A 20,187-nucleotide genomic window follows, 5' to 3' on the forward strand; every position below is an offset into this window, starting at 1 on the left:
TGCTAATACCTCAGTTCCCAACCTCCACCAATCGATCGCCAACTGCTCAGACACTCTGGTACCCTATTCAAGAAGGCACCCAGCAAGCATCACCCCAAGAAGGCCAGCTGGTTCACTCCCACCCTCCACGAGTCCAGACGCACCTGTAGATGACTCGAGTAGAGATGGAGGAACAATAAAACCCCAGAAACCCATGCAACCTTCAAAGCCGACTTCCCCACACACCACCTACTCCTCAAAACCACAAATAAAATGGCCCTCCAAGACAGACTTCAATGCCAACGCACACAACAGAAAGGAACTCTTTACCATCGTCAAGGAGTTTTATAGGCTCAACAGCTAGACCACAGATGTCCCACCCTTCCTCCACAAGATCAGGCAGATCTATGACAGCTTCGACACCCTAGACCGTCCCACAATGCCCAACACCACCCCACCAAACTACGCGGCACCCCAACATATTCTGCTCAACTGATCCCCACTCACCACAGACAACACATTCAAGACCATGGAGACCTTCCCCTCCGCAACCCTCTCGGACCCATGCCAGCACCACATCTTCCATAGAGCAGTCATCTCCAATGCCCACCATCAATTGCTCCATCAAGACCACTACCTTCGTCGATGACTGGAAACACACTGAGATCCCCTGCTGAAGAAGTCATCTGCCAACCAGACAGACCTCAAGAACTTGAGACCCATTTCCCTGCTCACCTTCCCAGCCAAGGTCATTGAGAAAGCCATCATCACTTTTAGATCTGGGGGTCTCTAGTTGGCACAGATCGGTACCAATGACCAAATAGGGACCCTTGCTTCTAGTCAGGATAAGGGGGATACACTCTTTAGATAACCCCTGCTCACCTCCTTGGTAGCTTGGGACGAGAAGACAGGCTTATCAAATGGACTCCACACCAGTTTAGAAAAATAATATATCTTTATCTAAACTACACAAGAACAAAACGACAAAAATCCAACATACACAGTTCAAGAATATGATTTTTAAAGAGTTCTAGGGTTTGCGTTAAAATAATCCACAGTTGCGTCCCGTTTAGCCCAAAGTACCTGTAGATGCGACAAACGTTCCAAGGCTGCAGTGTTGAAAAACAAGCGATGCGTCACTCCTGAGACCCTGGGGAGGCGATGTGACAGCCCTACTGGATGCAGCAGCCGTGTTGCGACAAATCCGGTCTGTATGGGGAGGGATGCGATACCTTGCACGGATTCCGGTGCGCAGGTTCGGTAGAAAGCGTCTCGCATAGGCACGATGCGACGATCTCTGGTGCGGCGACGATCTTCCTTGCGGTGCAGATGCTCGGCTCATCGTTGATCCTCTACTCTCGCGGCCTCTTGATGCGATGGCTCTGCGACGATGTTGCAGTCCACAAGCAAGCGGTGCGGCGATCTCACCCAGTGATGACAGACGCTGCAACAATCTCAATCTTGGCAGCGGTGGAAATTTTTCTCGCACTGTCGGGAATGCGCTCCGCAAGTGAGCGATGCCTGAAACTGTCAGTTTTCCAACGCGATCAGCTGATTTACACGAAGGACCTCGCTTTCCCTACATTTTAGCGCTATTTAAGCTTAAAACTACCTTAATTTAAGCTGAATTTTACACAACTTTGTTAATTCCTTTATAACAAAATAATTACATACCTAAAAAAAAAAAAAAAGGAATCCTATTTTATTTAATTCATATTTTAAAAAAAAAGGGGAGAACAAGAGAGAGAATTATTTATTATTATACCTTCCTTTCTCATCTCTATAATGTAAGACTCAGAACAAGACAATCTTTCTCTCCCCAACATTGACAATGAGGCATTTAAATCTCTTATTCTTAAAGAAATGAGGTCTTGTATGTTCTCTACACTTTCTAAAGTCATGGCATCTAAGAGATCCCTTTCTCCTGAAGAGGAGGATGAATTTCAACAGGGATTTGATAATGATAATGACCTCACTGATTTAAGGGGTAAAAAGACTAAAAAAACTAAAAATATTGACTCTGCCCCTAAGAGCACTATTTCAGGTCCTAGTACCTCGGGTGTCCCTAGCGGCACAACATTTAAAGGTGTCCACCGCGGCACAAATTTTAAAGGTGTCCTCAGCGGCACAACCTATCCAAGTGCTCGAAATAATGAATCCATCTGCCATGATGATTTTGATAACTTTGTCCATGATGACTATAATGATACTGCCTCAGATTTCCCTGATGAATACATCCTCGATTTGGATGAAGATGACCAAGATTTTGAATCTATTGATGATAATTTACCTTCCTCCTCAAAGGATAGCATTTTAGACCCTCTTGGTCAAGAAATGTTTTCACCTCTTAACATTAGACATCCTAGGAGCTCTGATTGGGCTCCTTTGGAGCATGTTAGCAAGTTTATCACCAAGTGGATCAGGAATCCTCTTGAGAGAAACACTCGCAATCTCTTACGAATGGAATGCTCAAAACCTTCTATTGAAGGCAAAGTCTGCCAGACATCCAATCTCGATCCAGAGCTGATAAAATATCTCTTCAAACTCGGTAGGGGTCCCAGGAAGGGTATGGAGAGATCCCTTAAAATTTGCCAGGACCGAGTTCTTGATATCTTAGGTCCCCTCGCTAAAATTATTGATGCCGCTGAAGATAGTCACATCAATGGCTCCACCTTGGACACTAACCTTATCCGTGGTTGGAGTCAAAGGGCACTAGTTCTTTTAGGAAACGCAAATGCCGGTCTCAACTCTGAAAGAAGGAGAGTCGTTCTTACTAAAATTAGCCCAAAGTTGAGCGACTTAGCTGATAAAGAGCCCCCTCTCAATCCTAAAGGGCTACTTTTTGGTGAAGACCTAATCAAGACATTAGGTAGATATGTGTCAATCTTTACAGCCCTGGATAAAGCTCATCAGAATATGAAGAAAGTCTTCAACCCCAACACTAATAACCTTTTTGGCAGGGCCGGAAGAAGGGGCCAATCTTTCGGCCGTTTTAATCGTAGGCCCTACGGTAGATCCAGAGGCTTTGACACTAGAGGCAGTTACCAATCCTCCTACCAATCCCAATTTTACCCTCCAAGAGGAAGAGGCTTCCGCTCGAGAGGTTCCAGACCAAGAGGAGGACCTAACGACAACTACCCACAAAGTAAGTGCTTTGATTCCTTTTTCCCCTCCCACGAAAGTGGGAGGCAGACTAAAATTCTTTCTCGAGAACTGGAAACTTATCACACTAGATCCATGGGTTCTGAACACCGTTACCGGTTTTAAAATAGATTTCATAGATACCCCAATTCAAATTTCTTTCCCAAGAATAATGTCTCTTTCTCCAGATCAAGAAGTAATTATAGAAGAGGAGATTTCTTCAATGCTCCAGAAAGGCGCAATCATAGAAGTCCCTATGGAATTTCTGAGGTTTATATGTACTCTCTTTCTTGTGGAAAAAAAGGACAAAGGTTGGAGACCGGTCATAAATCTCAGGGAACTCAACAAGTTCCTTGTTTACAGACATTTCAAGATAGAAGGTATCCATCTTCTGAGAGATCTCTTGTTCTAACAAGAGATCTCTAGAAGGAGACTGGTTAGTCAAACTAGATCTCAAAGACGCCTATTTTACCATCCCTATGGCCAAGGAAGATCAATCCTTCCTACAATTTATTTGGAAGGACCGACTTTATCAATTCCAAGCTCTCCCCTTCGGTCTCTCATCAGCTCCTTGGTGCTTCACCAAAATAATGAGAGCAGTCGCATCCTCTCTAAGAGAGAAAGGGATTTGTATGATTATTTACCTAGACGATATCCTTATCATGTCTCAAGACTTTACTCAAATTCTTCAAGATCTCAAAACTGTTATGGATCTTCTAGAAAATCTAGGCTTTATTGTAAACAAAGAGAAGTCAATACTGTCCCCCTCAAAGTCTATGGAATTCCTAGGTTTCACTGTAGACACCTCCAATTGTCTTCTCCTTCTTCCCCCGAAAAAGATTTCCAAAATAAAAAAAGAAATAAGACATGTCCTCAAACATCAAAATCTTTCCTTAAGAGAACTAGCCAGACTCCTCGGTCTTCTCTCTTCCTCCATTCAAGCCATCTTTCCAGGCCCTCTGAATTATCGAGCCCTCCAAAGGATAAAAGGAAAAGCTTTGAGATCAGGTCTCTGGTACGGAGACCGTGTTTCCCTGAATCAAGAATCTGTTTCAGAACTAACCTGGTGGTTGGAGAATTTGGATGCTTGGAATGGCAGAGCATTATTCGGTTCAATGCCAGATTTTATTTTGGAATCAGATGCGAGCCTTCGTGGCTGGGGTGCCTGTCTCCTAGATCAAAATACTGGTGGAATTTGGTCTCGAGAGGAGTCTTCTCACCATATAAACTATCTAGAACTGACTGCGTGTCTTTATGCTCTAATGAGCTTCAAACACTCTCTTCAAGGCAGATCAGTAATTCTAAAAATGGACAATATGTCCGCTGTTGCTTACATAAATCGCCTGGGTGGAACAAAGTCGGAGGACTTGTCAAATTTAGCCAAAAAACTTTGGATCTTTTGTCTAGAACACAAAATATCTTTAAGAGCAGAATACCTTCCAGGAGATTCCAACCTTTCTGCAGATTGGAATTCCAGATTCCTCTTGGATCATTCTGATTGGAAACTCAACACCTTAGTATTCAGATCCCTCAACTATTTCTGGGGTCCCTTTCAAATAGACCTTTTTGCGAGCAGACTGACTTTTCAACTAGATCCTTATTACAGCTGGATGCCCGATCCGGGTGCTCTAGCAGTCAACGCCTTTCTTCAATCATGGGTGGGAGTCAACGCTTATGCCTTCCCTCCCTTTGCCATGATCCAGAGGGTCCTCCAGAAAGTGAGACATCAACATGCCTCCATTGTCCTGATAACTCCCTTTTGGCCTTCACAAGCCTGGTTCCCAACTACTCTAGAGATGTCTTACGATCTTCCCTTCCTAATTCCTCCTCTCAACAACCTTCTCACCGACATAGACGGTCAAATTCACCCTCTTGTTCAAATAGGGAAGTTGAACCTTCTTGCTTGGAGAGTGTCAGGAGATCCAATGATCTCGCAAGACTTTTGTCTACAGCTTCAACTCTCCTCGGAGAATCTTGGGCTCCAGGAACACACTACCGGTATAACAACATCTGGAAAGTAGGGTTACGTTGGTGCTTGGAAAGGGACTTGGATCCCGTGGAAGCACCTATCGTTGATATAGTCAATTTTCTCGGAGAACAATTCGACAGAGGTCTAAGTTATAGATCTATCAATTGCTATAGATCGGCTATTTCTGCTGGTCATTCCCTGGTCAACAGTAAAACGGTAGGTAAAAATCCTATCATTTGTAGAATTCTTAAAAGTATCAAACTTAGAAGACCCCCCAAACCTAGATATCAATCTTTGTGGGATGTTAAATTAATTCTTGACCTTTTCTGTAATTGACCAGATAACTCACTTTTGAACAGAAAGAACCTTTCTATTAAATTAGCTATCCTACTTTGTTTAATTTCATGTCGTAGAGTTTCTGATGTTAAAGCTCTAGATATTTCTTATAGATCTTATGATATGTTTGGAGTTAAATTTGAACTCCACAGAAGGACTAAAACTATGTCTGATTCTATTTTCTATCCTTGTTTTGATATTTGTAAAAAACTTTGTATTGTGGATTGTATGAAACAATATGATTTGAGAATGCATGCTCTTCGCCCTTGTGGTGTTAATCAGTTGCTTATATCCTTTGTTAAACCTCCTAAGGGTATCTCCTCCGCCTCTATTGCAAGATGGGTCAAAATTTTTATGAATTTTGCTGGTGTTGATCTAAATATCTTCAAACCACACTCTATCAGAGGTGCTATGGCCAGTAAGTCTTTTTGGTCAGGAGGTAAGTTGGATGATATTCTTAAAGCTGCTGATTGGTCGAATTCTAGAACTTTTGCTCATAATTATTGTAAACCAATGACTCATATGTCTGATGTTGTGTTACATAGCTACCAACATGCATAATGGTAGCCTCCGGTCTTGTAATGAAATTGCGATTCTCCTATTAACATGACTAGAGAATCTGGATTTCATTAAAGACACGGAGGCTAACATTATCCCTCCCACCCTTCCCTGGGTGGTTGATGGTTAATCTTTACTTACTGTTTATTTCTTCTAAATATGTCTGTAAATGCAATGATAATCTTGCCTTGACAATAAACATATTGCATTTGATTGAATGTTTTATCTAAATTCTTTAAATTCCTTTTCAGGATTTATCTTTGTTTATATTTCTGGATTTATGTACACTTCTTTTCTTTTCAGATAACCTCTCGTGAACTCTTGTTCCTGATTCCTTCTCTACTGATCTTGGAGGTTTCACTGGTCTTTCATCTACCTTGATTTATGTGAAGTCTCATCGTTGAATTTCTCTTTGGGACATTTTCTCTCCTTTACTCCTTATTTAAAAGAGGCTGTCTGCCTAGTGCTTACTGGAATTGTTTTGTTAAGAATGTTCTATTGGAACTATTGCTTTATGACATATGTAGCTGTTTGGAGTTGCATTAAAAGTTTTATGCATAATGTTAGCCTCCGTGTCTTTAATGAAATCCAGATTCTCTAGTCATGTTAATAGGAGAATCGCAATTGTCTTTGTTTCTCCTTGTCCAGCTTCCCAAATAGCAGGCCACAACTTCCAGAGGCCCCTCAGTCTGATTAAGCACTCTAGGAAGGGCAGAAATCTCTCAGCACAGTTCAGGGGGGCAGCTGGGTGTGAAGTCTTTTTGCTGCTGGGACTTCTTAACAGGAGGCCAGCTCTCCTCAGGCCCTTGGAGATCTCTTCAAGCAAGGGGACAAAGCAACAACAAAGTCCTTCCCCTCTCCTTGGTAGCAATACAACTGCAGGTCAGCCCACAAACACACAGCAGGATAGTCCTTCTTCTTCAGTCTTCCAGCTTTCTCCTTGGCAGAGGTTCCTTCTTAATTCCAGGATGATCTAATTTTCTGTGGTATGGGGTCCTGTACTTATACCCCAAATATTATTTGTTCCCTTTGTGCAGGAGGGCTCTGAGCCCTGTCTGAACCAGTTCTGGGTGTTCCTTGAGCACTTTGTTTTCCTGGCTTCTCCTTTCCTTTCAGAGAGAGGGGCAGGGTTGTCAGCCGCCCAGCAGGAGGTGGAGCCAGCATTGTGGATGGCAGGCACATCCCTATTCAGGCCCAGGTGCTATCCCCTCCCACCACTCTAGATGCAGATGGAGCTATTCAGCCCAGGGATGGCCCACTCAACCTCTGGGAGCCACCCAACCCCTGTCACTCACAAACCAGACAGTCAATTCACAAACAGGCCAAGGCACACATAAAGGTCAGACAAGAAAACAGCTACTTTCTAAAAGTCCTGTTGTCAAACACAGGATTTAAAAAACATCCCTTCTAAAAGATGTGTTATTAGATTCTGAGTTCAGGGATACCAGACTTGTATTTCCTATCTTGCTCCTATGGGAAGATATGCAGGTAACCATTATACACAGCATTCCCCATTATAGCCTATGGGCAAGATAGCCTTTCAATATTGACAAACGAAAATGGCTGTAATTCACTACCAGAGCATGTCACCCACACTATTACATGCTCTACCCTTCACATACACTGCACCCTGCCCAGGGGGGTACCTTGGGTCTTCCATAGGGGTGTCAAATGTGTACAGAAAGGGAAGGGTTAGGCATGGTCAGTGGGGACACTGGCCAGGTTGACATGGCAGTCCACAGACTGCACACAGGCACTGTGGTGGCAAACCGGAGACACCATTTTAGGGCTACTAATGTGGGTGGCACAATCAGTGCTGCTAGCCCACTAGTAGCATTTGAATTATCAACCCTGGCACACTCAGTGCACTTTACTGGGGCCTTAATGGTAAACAAATATGCCAATCATGGAATACCAATCATAATAACATTTTACCTAGGGAGCACATGCACTCGCACAAGCCCCCAGAAGGATCAGCAGCCCCCTGCCTCTCAGCACCATGAGACCCTAACAAATTCCTGATTGATTGATTGACAAATAACTTAAACATTGTTCAAGTGTTTGGTTTGTTCTTTCTACTGCAGATGGTAAGAGAAACAAAGCCACGCATCCACGTCTAAGGATTTACATAATTCTCTCCAGAAGTGAATACAAACTGGGATCCCAATCTGTGATCAAAGTTGATGGTAGGTCATGTAAATGTACCACATGAGTCATAAGAATGGTGGCAATTCTGAAGAGGGAGGCAGCTTCTTAAGGTGAACAAAATGTGCCATTTTGGATAAGTTATCCACAATAGTGAGAATGGTTGTGTATCTGGTTTTAGTCTTGGGGATTTTAACTACAAAGTCTATTGAAACCGTATGCCATGGTTTTGGTGGCATGGGTATGGGATGTAGGAAATCACTTGGGAGTGCATCAGATGTCTTCCCTTGAGGACAGATTGAACATGACAACACATATTTCTGAGTATTCTTAGACTTGGATGACCACCAGAAGTGTCTTTTCAATTCTTCCAAGGTTTAGTGATACCTAGATGGTTAGTTATCAAATGATGATGTTGGTTTTTGGTAGGTAAGACCTTCCTAGAAGTGTACCTCTGGATTAACAGTTTCCCATTCTTTTTGAATTTTTGTACTCAGACTCTTTTGCAATTCCGATACATATGTGAGCCGCAATACCAGGCCTTGAAACAATTAGTTTTGTAGGAGTAGGTGTAGTATTGGTTTATGTTCTTATGAGCCTTTTACTTACAACTTTTTCTTCAGTTCTAGATAAGGCATCAGCTTTTGCATTTCATTGTCCAGACAGAAAGTGATTATAAAATTATAATCATTGAAAAACAATGTCCATCATAATTGACGGGCAGTGAGTGCTTGGACTGATCATAAAAACTAGAAATTCCTGTGATCGGTACATATGGTTACAAGGTGTTTGTTTCTAACATGTATTGGTGCCATTCTCTGAAAACTGCCTTTATAGCCAATAATTCTCGATCCACAATTGTGTAATTGCACGCTGCAGGCTGTATCTTATGGGAGTAATAAGCTAAAGAGAGTAGTCATATTTTTGTGTCTCGCTGGGATAATATACCCTTAAAACAGTCTGCAAAGCATCGACCTCAACAATAGAAAGTTGTCCTGGATAGGGTGGGCCAAGATGGGAGTGGGGAGAATTGTTTCTTTAGGATGGCCACTGTACGATGGACTCTACGTTCTCGGAGTCCATTCTTACTCCCTTGGGTTCAAGGTGTAACCAACAGATTCTATGTCTATAGTGTGAAACACTTTTCTCAAGTTTTAAGTTCAAGCTACATTTTGTAAGTTGTAGAAGAAAGGCACAGACCCTTTCATATAGTGAATTAAAATATATAATGATGTTGTCTATATAGGCTATGTAACATACAATTAGGAACTCTCAAAACGTTATCACCAAAGACATAAAGGGCAGCAGAGACATTGCACAGTCTGAAAGGCATGACTTGGGGCTCAAAACGCCAAACTTCGTTCTAAATGCATTCTTCCACTCATCACCTTCTCCAACTCTGACTAGCTAGTATGCCCCTCTTAAATCAAGCTGTGTGTACATTGTAGCATTCTTTACCTGATCCAATAAAGTATAAATGAATGGTAGTGGGTAACAGTTGTTGAAAGTGACAGTGACATCATTCACAGCCCTGTTGTCAATGAACGTGCAAAGTGCCCCACCATTTCATTTGACGACAAAAACTAAGGGGGAGGAAACAGAACACTTAGGGGCTGATTCACAGAACTAACTTAAGACAAAATCCTAAACTTACTACTTTTGGTATTCACAGAAGTTAGGATTTTGTCTTAAGTTTGTCTTAAAACAGACTTAAGACAGTCTTAAGACAGACTTAAGTTAGGATTTTGTCTTAAGTCTGTCTTAAGTCTGTCTTAAGACAAACTTAAGACAAAATCCTAACTTCTGTGAATACCAAAAGTACTAAGTTTAGGATTTTGTCTTAAGTTAGTTCTGTGAATCGGGCCCTTAGAATGGCTGATGACTCAGTTCTCTTAATACTGATTCAAGAATTCCCTCAAATGTTTCTTCTCTTTCTCCATTTTGGTGTATATTCTACAATAAGGCAAATTGGTGCCTAGAATCAACTCGATTTTCAGTTGAAACTGCGATGGTGTGGAACAGTATTAACTTCTTGTTTATCAAAAGCATCCACTAAGTCTGAATACACATCGTGCAGACTCTGTCTGCAGTGATGCTATTGATTTGCAGAAGAAATTAATGGGCTTGTATTGTTGAGGCATGCTTTTCTTGTGGCTCCTTATAACATGTCTTTCTACAGTACTCTGAGTGTAGAGTAATACCTCTGGTAGCCCATTCTATGCACAGATTGTGCCTGGTTAGCCAAAGAAGGCCCAGAACACAAATCCAGCAGACTGACCTTGACTACTACTGAGCTTGCTTGTTTCCAGCGGGTTCAGTGCTAATGACTGGCAACACTGCTGGTCCGAGTTTGGTTGTTCTAGAGTTAGCAGTTTAGCCAGGGAATTCCTTCAGGAAATGTCCAGTTTTCCCATAATAAAGACACTACTTAATTTTCTTTGCTTATCTTTCACTTCTTTGGTCAGTGGCCCTCTAATCCCACCTATCTGGATGGGTTTTGTTGAATCGGTTAGCATAAGCCCTTTTGAGGATTTTTTTTTTAACAACTGGTACCAAGTTTATGAATTCATTCATGTCCTGAGGCTGGTCTCCCGTTTGTGAAATTAAGTCTATTAACTTGTTGCGTAAGCCACAATAGAATACTGAAGGGCTTATTTACAAGCCTCTTGTGCCACATTTGCGTCATTTTTAACATGGGAAAAGTGACGTACGGGTGGCGCAAGTAGCTTGTGAATAAGCCCCATAGTTTCTTTTACCTTCCAGCCAATCTGCTTCAATTACCAAATGCTTAAGCATGGCTACATATTGGAGCACCTCTTAGCTTCCGTGTTTTAAATTGAGGATCTCAACATCAGTGGCTTGGAAAAATGTATGATGAGCAAACATTTGTCGCATAGTTACCTGAAATGTCACATATAGTAGGGGAGTGTCTTTTTCCAGGAATTGAATGTACCATCTCCTCCTAAGTATGATAAAACGAAAGACACCTCAGAGGTGTCATCAGGAAAAGAAGTAGCGTGTGCCATAAAATGCAAATGCCATAGATTGGGAAAAATGCAACATTTACTATTAAACCCATAAAGCAACACTAACATAGTAACAATAATTTACATTTACCCTTTTGAGCAATGCACTGACAAACCTTGTTAAAAAACATTGTGCAACACATCCTTTAATGCACAAGGGTTCTCCAGATTGTTCTAGAAGTCTTTTTACTCCTCAATGTCTTTGATCAAAATTGTCTTTGAATAAGCTAAATTAGGCAATGTTGTCCACTCTCCTAGAGAGGCAATGAAGTGTGTGCACTGTTTTTTATCACAATCTCGTAATGCGGCTTGGTTAAACTGTAATGTGTCATTGCGTCAGAGTCGTGAGCCCCCTGCAGCAACCGTGGTCATTCTCGATGTCTTTGCATGCACACAATATTCAAATTGTACCTCAATGGTCCTATTTCCATCTTTTTCTTCAGGTTTTGTTCTAGATGTTGGTCATTGATACAACGGTTTCCTGGGGATCGCCTTTGTATTGGTGTGGTAAGTCTACAGGCTTATGGTTCCGCTTCTCGCCATGCAGCATGACGGGTGCTGATTCCAGGTTTGAGTCTCAAGAGGCAAAGTGGGGGCCTTGTGGTCCTGGGAGACCTATAAATATAGCCACACCCAAGATGGCCGCTGAGACTTACCAAGATCTCGCAATACTGTTGATATCTGACCCGAGATGAACTAAGGTCCGGCAGATGAATTTGGCAAAACTGTGTTCCTTAGTGCTTTCACTGCTGTATTGAAGAATCCTATGAGACTTACTATCACTTGCGGGTGTGCTCCTTTTAAAATGCTGTCTAAACCAACCATAACCCTGGATTGATCATGGGGCCATCGAAGAATCTTCTGTGTTTGTTTGTTAAATGTGGACAGATGCAAAGGAGGTGTGGAAGAGGCATATACAACAATTGTAGAAGGCTTGTTGTGTCACGCACGTTGACAAAAGATCTAAAGAAGAAAAACATCCCATTCGTACTGGCCGAACCTCAGTTTATAATACACAGTAAATGGTTCAATAAGGTACTCTTGAATCCCCCTTTGCTAATATCTGTCAATGACAAGGTGAGTATGTTTTTTTCTCTTTAAGCTATGTCAGTCCATTGTGAAGGAAGGTGTGGGTACCACTTTTCTCAAAGTATTTTTGAACTGGTGTTATGGCAGGTGTTGGTTCCATAGGTCAGCAACACTTTTAATTTTGAAACCCTCTATGCCTATATGTTCTGGTCTGGAGGAAAAGTAGGCCTCGTGGTCCAGGGTGCGGTATAAATACAGTTGCGTCCAATATAGCCGCGGAGACTTACTGAGTTCTTGTGGGTCCTCTGATAACCTCTGCCTGCCAACTGAACATAGATATCAACATTCCTGCTCAAACTCAAACAGAACACTCATACTCTCAAACCTCATTGCTTAAGACACTGAGTTTTCAAACAAGGATGAAGACTCACGGGGCTGAGATGTGGGCTAAAATACATGACACCATGCCCAGGGGCTGAGATGCCTATAACATACCATACATAATAAACACGTACCAAAATACAGTTCTTGGAGGATGAGATACCAAAAAAGATAAGAGCCTTATTTCACTTGTCACAAAATCATACAGTGGTGTGCTCTTAATGCAGTGTGCACAAGGGTTTGGTCATTATCACATACCCATGCCGTAGTGTGCATAGGAGTATGGATGATCTCAGGCTGTGTCAATGATGACATAAATGCGTTTTCAGTGTTTGCACCTTGGGAGAATTGGGAACCACAACAGAGATGGCTCTCCCTTGTATAATTTTGCCACTGGCATAAGTGTCCTTTTGTCAAGTGTTGTGGTGGCAGGGGCAATATGGGGCCTAGTAAAAAAGATAAATATACGCATTTGTAATTCTACATCTCTAAATTTACTCTTACATTATGTAGAAAGTGTTCTACTTTGGCTATTCACCATTGGCAAGCATAAATGTCTTCAACAAATGAAATGAGGGCTACAGACAAATTAGTAACTCACATTTAGCCATCTCTGGTACAGTGTAGGAAAATGTAAAGCAGTTCATAATTGTTTTATTCAAATAGTAAAAATAATTTTAGAGAAAATAGTAATGAAAATTACATTTATTAATTTATTTTTTATTGTAGAACAAAATAAAAAATTATTTTTAAATATTTAGTTAACTAAATATATTAAATTAAATGAAAATTATTCTTTAAAGATTGTTAAAAAATCCCCACCGCATGTAAACATGGTATATGTATTATATATTAAAATTACTAAAATGTATGCATATAAATAATTTACATTTATATAAAAATGTTTTAAAAACAAAATTACATTTACTTTTAAAATAAATAAACCTATTAAAATTGATATATTTTAGATAATAATTAAATTCCAATATATTTTTTAAAAACCCACTAAAATAAAATTATGTTCACAGTATTTCGATACCAATTCCTTTCTTCCAGTGTTCTCTATGGAAGGATGTTGCAGTGGTAGGGGTTGGCCATGTGTGATGCTGGATGTCCTCCAGGTCTAAAGTGGAGTACATTTATAACTGTTTTGGGATTTTTATGGCTATAGTATTTTTTTCAGTGCAGTTGGCGAATTGTGGGTGGGTTCATATTCTCACAAAACCCCTCATTATCTAACCCTAAAAAATTTTTTTAATCCTCCTTAACCCTCACCAACTTACTTATAAGCATTTCCCATGCTCATCCAAATGTCCTATCACTCTTACATTTACTACAAAAAAGCATACATATATGTGTGGAGATCGCCATTTAGAGCAGAGCTCTCTGCACAGAGAAAATATAAGAGTGGTAAAGTTGGAGACCTCTGTACACAGCTTTGTTAAAAGCATTTTTAGTAAGTCAAATTTATTTTATTTAGACAATCAAGTCTGTTAAAGATTTTAAAAGAAGTATACAAATCAAACACTTTCTCATTCATTGTTTCTGCTAAAAATAAATAAAAAATAATTGTGATTACTAGTATAATGTTAAAATGCATAATTGCAATAACATAATATTCATAAAATTATTCAACAAAGAAAGTTCAGCATGTCTGCAGTTTTGGCCCAGAGTTTCTAAGACTGGTTGATAAAATTAATCAATTATGTTGATGCCTGCAAAACAGAAAAAACACATTGTTATTCACAGTAGCACAGTAATTTGTAAAGTGCAAGTCTAGTGCAAAGTGCTAAGTCTAGTGCAAATCAGAAGATACAAACAAACATTTCACAAGCCAGTTGACTCATATCAGTAAAGGGTGGCTAACGTTTTAATAATTACATAACAATGGCCCCACATTAAAGTGTGTGGGCCCGATTCACAGAACTAACTTAAGACAAAATCCTAAACTTACTACTTTTGGTATTCACAGAAGTTAGGATTTTGTCTTAAGTTTGTCTTAAGACAGACTTAAGACAGACTTAAGTTAGGATTTTGTCTTAAGTCTGTCTTAAGTCTGTTTTAAGACAAACTTAAGACAAAATCCTAACTTCTGTGAATACCAAAAGTAGTAAGTTTAGGATTTTGTCTTAAGTTAGTTCTGTGAACCGGGCCCTGTGTCTATGCATGTTCACCACTGACATTATTGTGTGAGCATGTATATCAATTCAAAGTGTGATATTGTTGGAATTTGCCCTCTCCGCAGGGTCATCCTCAAACATTTTACCTTTTGCCTCCTATTTTTCTGACATTATTTTTGTTTCCGATAGATTTCTGGGCACTTTACTACTGCTCATCAGTGCTAAAGTCATATGCTCTCTGTCTAAGTTCTGACAATTATTGGTTATACATGATTGGCATATTTCATTTACTGGAAAATCCCTAGAAAAGTGCCCGATGTGTTCCAGGTCCTGTAAATCAAATGCTACTAGTGGGCTTGCAGCACTGGTTGTGCACCCACATGAGTAGCCCTGTAAATGTGTCTCAGACCTATCACTGTAGTGTCTGTATGCGCAGTTGTAAAATGCCATATCGTCCAGGCGAGTGCACCCACTTGCCAGACCCAAACCATACCTTTCCTTATATGTAAGGCACCCCTACGGTAGGTTTGAAGTACCCCAGTGGGCAGGGTGCAGTGTATGTGAACGGTAGGACATTTACTGGTGTGTGTGCTATGACCTGATAGTGAAATGCTGTTTATTTTGTTTTTCACTATTGAAATTATGTCTGTCCCATAGGTTTATCATTGGGGCTGTGCTGTAACATTTTTACATTTGTTGCTTTTTCATATGGACAACTTACAAAAATTGAGTTTTGGCCTCTGAACTCAGAATTTATTAACACACCTTTTGGTTTGAAAATGCCACTTTTAGAAAGTAGGCATTTTCTTTCCTTACCATTCTATGTGCCTCTGGCTGTTTGTATGTTTAGCGTCTGGTGTTTGAGTGACAGTCACTGCGGGCGTTGAGGTGTGTCTTGCCTTGCCTGGGTGACTCCTCACAGGGCTGAATAGACCTGGTCTGCATTTAGAGTTATGGGAGGAGTTTCGCTGAATAGGATGTGTCTCCTTTTTCACAATGTTGTCTCCGCCCCCTGTGGTCAGGCTTCACCAGGAAGGACAGGACTGGTTTGGACTGGGTTTATAGATCCTACAGCAAAGAGAACAATGACAAAATGGAGTATAAGTACTGCATCTAAAACCTCAGGAATTTAGATTACTTCAAGAAACAAGAGGACCCTGCCAAGATGAAGATTGAAGGATTGTGTGAGGAGTGCTGCCTTTTCTGTGTGAGGGGTGGGTTGGCCTGCAGTTGCTGCTTCTGTCTGTGGTGGAGGAAAAGGATTGACTCTTTTTGCCCTGCTGTTTTATCCTGCTTGTAAACGGATTCTCCAAGGGACTTGTATGCTGGCCTCCTGTTCTGGGAAACTCAGGGACACAGACCTCTGCCCCCACCACATCTTCAATAGAGCTGCCAACACCATCGGACCCATGCTCCGCCACACCATTAACAGCTCCCTGACGAACGTCTCATTTCCCGACGACTGGAAACCCACCGAGATCAACCCCTTCTTGAAGAAGACTTTGGCCAACCCCACCAATCTCAAGAACTACAAACCCATCTCCATGCTCCCGTTCCCAGCGAAAGTCATTGAGAAACCTAGACCTCGGTCCAGGTCAGCACTCTCCCCAGCAGCTCTGCATTACTGCACCACTGCGCTCTGCTCTTGAGTCCTCCCAAGAGCAGGGTTTGCGCCAGCAGCCCTGGTGTGCGCTGAATTATTTTACCTGGTTCCTCCTATTTTGGTAATTTTTTGATACTTAGACTCTTCATTCCCTGTTTTGGTAACTTTTTGTTACTTGGGCTCTTCATTTCCATAGTTTAATTCCATTCCTTTAAATTCCTTTCATACTTAATTGTTGCTCGCTTCGAGCCTGCTTGTTTCTCCCACCTTTCCTGGTGCTGCTGCCCCTGCGGCACCCCCCCAATACAGCCCCTGCTCCTGCCTCGAGTCCCGCCCTCTTACCCTACTTAATGGCAGCCGATGTACGGTCGCACGCAGCTGGCGCACCACTGGCGCACCAAAGGTGCGCCTAAGGCAAGCCGGTCTGCGCCCGTCCGCGACCCAACGGCGGCCAGTGCCAGAAACCCTGGATCAACGGAACCCTACAGAACACCACCCAAGGACAGTTCTCCTGCAGATACTGCCAATGATCCTTCACCATCGACTGCACCCCCAAGACCATAGAAACCTCACTGGATGCCCGCACCACCGGAGCCCTGACATGCATCCCCCTCAACGTTTGCTCCCTGCACTGACACACCATAAAGATCTGGGACCTGCTCAACATCCTCTCTCCCGATGTCTCCTTCCTCACCAAAACCTAACTAACGCCACCTCCAGCCCAGACATTGCCACCGCCATCCCGATAGATTTAAGATCCAGAGAACGCACCACCTCCACTGCCCAGGAGGAGGACTCACCATCGCCCACAAAACCACTCTTTGACTCTTAACCTCCAACACAAGCAACCACCACTCCAACACAAAACACCTCCACCTCCAGATCCAGACCAACCCCAGGACCCTGCATGGACCACGCACCCAGTTCGTAACTACCATCGCCAACCTTGTCGCACCCCATGCCATCGCTTCCACGGACTACATCCGACTCGGAGAACTCAAGTTCCATCTCGACAACCACAGTGACCCCAACTCCATCACCCTCCTTGACAACCTGCCCAACTTCGAACTGAAGCAGCTCGTCACCACCCCAACATAGAGAGCTGGACATACCCTCGACCCCATCTTTACAGGAGGGACAAACATCCATTTCAGCCATACCTCGCAGCCCCCTGAACGGACCACCACTTCATAAACTTCACCTTCAACACATCTACCAGACTCAAACCACCCATGCCCGCCTCGAAGGAACTGGAGCAAGATCACAGAGCACCTCAACGCCACCCTTCTCCTAGCCCCCCATGCGCCACAACCGACTCCGCAGCCCAGGAACTTCACCGCTGGATCTCCAGCTGCGTCAACAAGCTTGCACCCCTCCGCCATCCCGGCAAACATCGTCCCCTAAAAGCAGCTTGGTTCACCACCGATCTCCAAGCAGCCAGGCTGTCCTGCAGATGCCTCGAGAAAACTTGGCGAAACCACAGAAGACCTGAATAGCTACCGGAAAGCCCTGAAGGAATACCACCAGTGTTAAAGAGACACAAGCGGACGTTCATCAGGAACAAAATCCACACTAATGCAACAAACACCAAAGAACTCTTTAGCCACAGACATCACACCATCCGAGGAACTCTGCGAGAAGCTCAGCTTCTACTTCCATCTCAAAATCAAAGCCCATTAAAACAACTTCAGCCAACAGACGCCGGACACCACCCCACGCTCCATCACCACCGACAAAGAGCCGACCATCAACAAATAGAATTCCGCAAGCGTCAAACACACCACCATGCCCATGAAGAACACCCACTCAGGAGCCCCATGGACCCATGCTCACCACACCTCTATCACAGGGCCGCCGCTGCCATCGCACCCGAACTAGGATGCACCATTAATGCCTTCTTCGAATCCGGCATCTTCCCCGATGACAGCGGAAGAGGCGGGCAGAGGTGAAACCTCTCCTCAAGAAACCCACAGCTGACCCGACAAACCTGAAAAACTACTGGCCCATCTCTCTCCTCCCCTTTGTGGCAAAAGTCACAGAGAGACTTGTAAACACCCAGCTGGCCGCCTTCATTGAATAAAACTCCATCCTAGACACCTCCCAGTCTGGATTTCGCAGCAACCACACACTGTGACGGCCCTCCTCACTGCCACCGACGACATCCGCAGACTACTTGACCAGGGGCACACTGCAGCCCTCATCCTACTAGACCTCTCCACAGCTTTCGACACAGTCTCACATTGTGCCCTCGCAGCCAGACTCCACAACACTGGGATATGAGGAACCACCCTCTCCTGGATCTGATCCTTTCTCTCCAGCAGGACTCAGAGGATAAGACTCCCTCCCTTCCTCTACGAAACCCACACAGATCAACTGCAGAGTTCCCCAAGGATCATCACTCAACCCCACGCTCTTTAACATCTACATGGCCCCCCTCGCCGCCATCGTCAGACAACACGGGCTCAGCATAGTATCTTATGCCAACAACACCCAGCCCATCCTCTCCCTCACGAAGAACCCCGAAGACACCAGACTCTGTTTACAGGAAGGAATGAGACGTAGCCGCCTGGATGAAAAGCAGCTGCCTGTTCAACTCAGAGAAGACCGAGGTCCTCATACTCGGACCCTCCACCTCCGCCTGGAACAACACCTGGTGGCCCTCCACCCTCTGGAGTCCACCCATCCCGACGGACCACACATGGAACCTCAACATAATCCTCAACTTCTCCCCTACCATGACCCACCAGATCAGCTCCATCGCCTCCACCAGCTTCAACTGCCTTCAGATACTCCGCAAGACTTTCAAAAGGATGCCCCCTGAATTCCGTCCAGAATGCCGCAGCCAGACTCATCCTCGAAACCCCATGGCACGAACACATGACCCAACACCTTTGCAACCTCCACTGGCTCCCAGTCGAGAAGAGAGTCACCTTCAAGCTCCTCAACCACACCTACAAAACCCTCCGCAGCATTTGGCCCAAACACCTCATGGTGAGAGTCGTCTTCCACGTACCTAAGAGGATTCTTCACTCCACAGACCTCACCCTCGCAGCGATCCCCCGCATACGTCAAACCACAGCTGGAGGAAGAGCTTACTCCTATGTCTCAGCCAAAGCCTGGAACGAGCTCCCAGTGAACATCCAACGCTCCCCTATCCTCCACACCTTCTGGTAGACCTGGCTCTTCGATTGAACTGGAGTTGCACCCCCTACACCCACCTCCCAGCGCCTTGAGACCCTCATAATCAATCAATTAATCAAGCATTTGTAGAGCCCACTACTCACCCGTGAGGGTCTCAAGGGCTAAGGGTGGGGGGGGTAGCTGCTACTGCTCCAACAGTCAGGTCTTGAGGAGTCTCCTGAAGGTCAGCAGGTCCTGGGTCTGTCGCAGGTGGATGGGGAGGGTGTTCCATGTCTTGGCAGCGAGGTAGGAGAAGGATCTGCCACCGGTGGTCGTTCGATGTATGCGTAAAACGGTGGCGAGGGCGAGGTCAGAGGAGTGCAGCTGGCTGTTGGGAGTGTAGAAGGTGAGTCATTTGTTGAGGTATGTAGGTATGTGTGTGAGGAGCTTGAAGGTGATCCTCTTGGTGACGGGGAGTCAGTGCAGGTCTCTCAGGTGGGCAGTGATGTGGCTGTGGCGGGGGATGTCGAGGACAAGGCGTGCGGAGGCATTCTGTATGCGTTGAAGTCTTTTCTGGAGTTTGGCTGTGGTTCCTGCGTAGAGGGCGTTGCTGTAGTCCAGCCTGCTGGTGACGAGGGCCCGGGTGACCATCCTTCTGGTTCCTGTGGGGATTCATCTGTAGATCTTGTGAAGCATGCAGAGGGTGTTGAGGCAGGAGGAGGAGACAGCGTTGACTTGCTGGGTGATGAGTCCAGGATGAACCCCAGGTTGCGTGCGTGG

This window comes from Lissotriton helveticus, chromosome 1_1 (genome assembly GCF_964261635.1).
Source record: "Lissotriton helveticus chromosome 1_1, aLisHel1.1, whole genome shotgun sequence".
Classification (NCBI taxonomy): domain Eukaryota; kingdom Metazoa; phylum Chordata; class Amphibia; order Caudata; family Salamandridae; genus Lissotriton; species Lissotriton helveticus.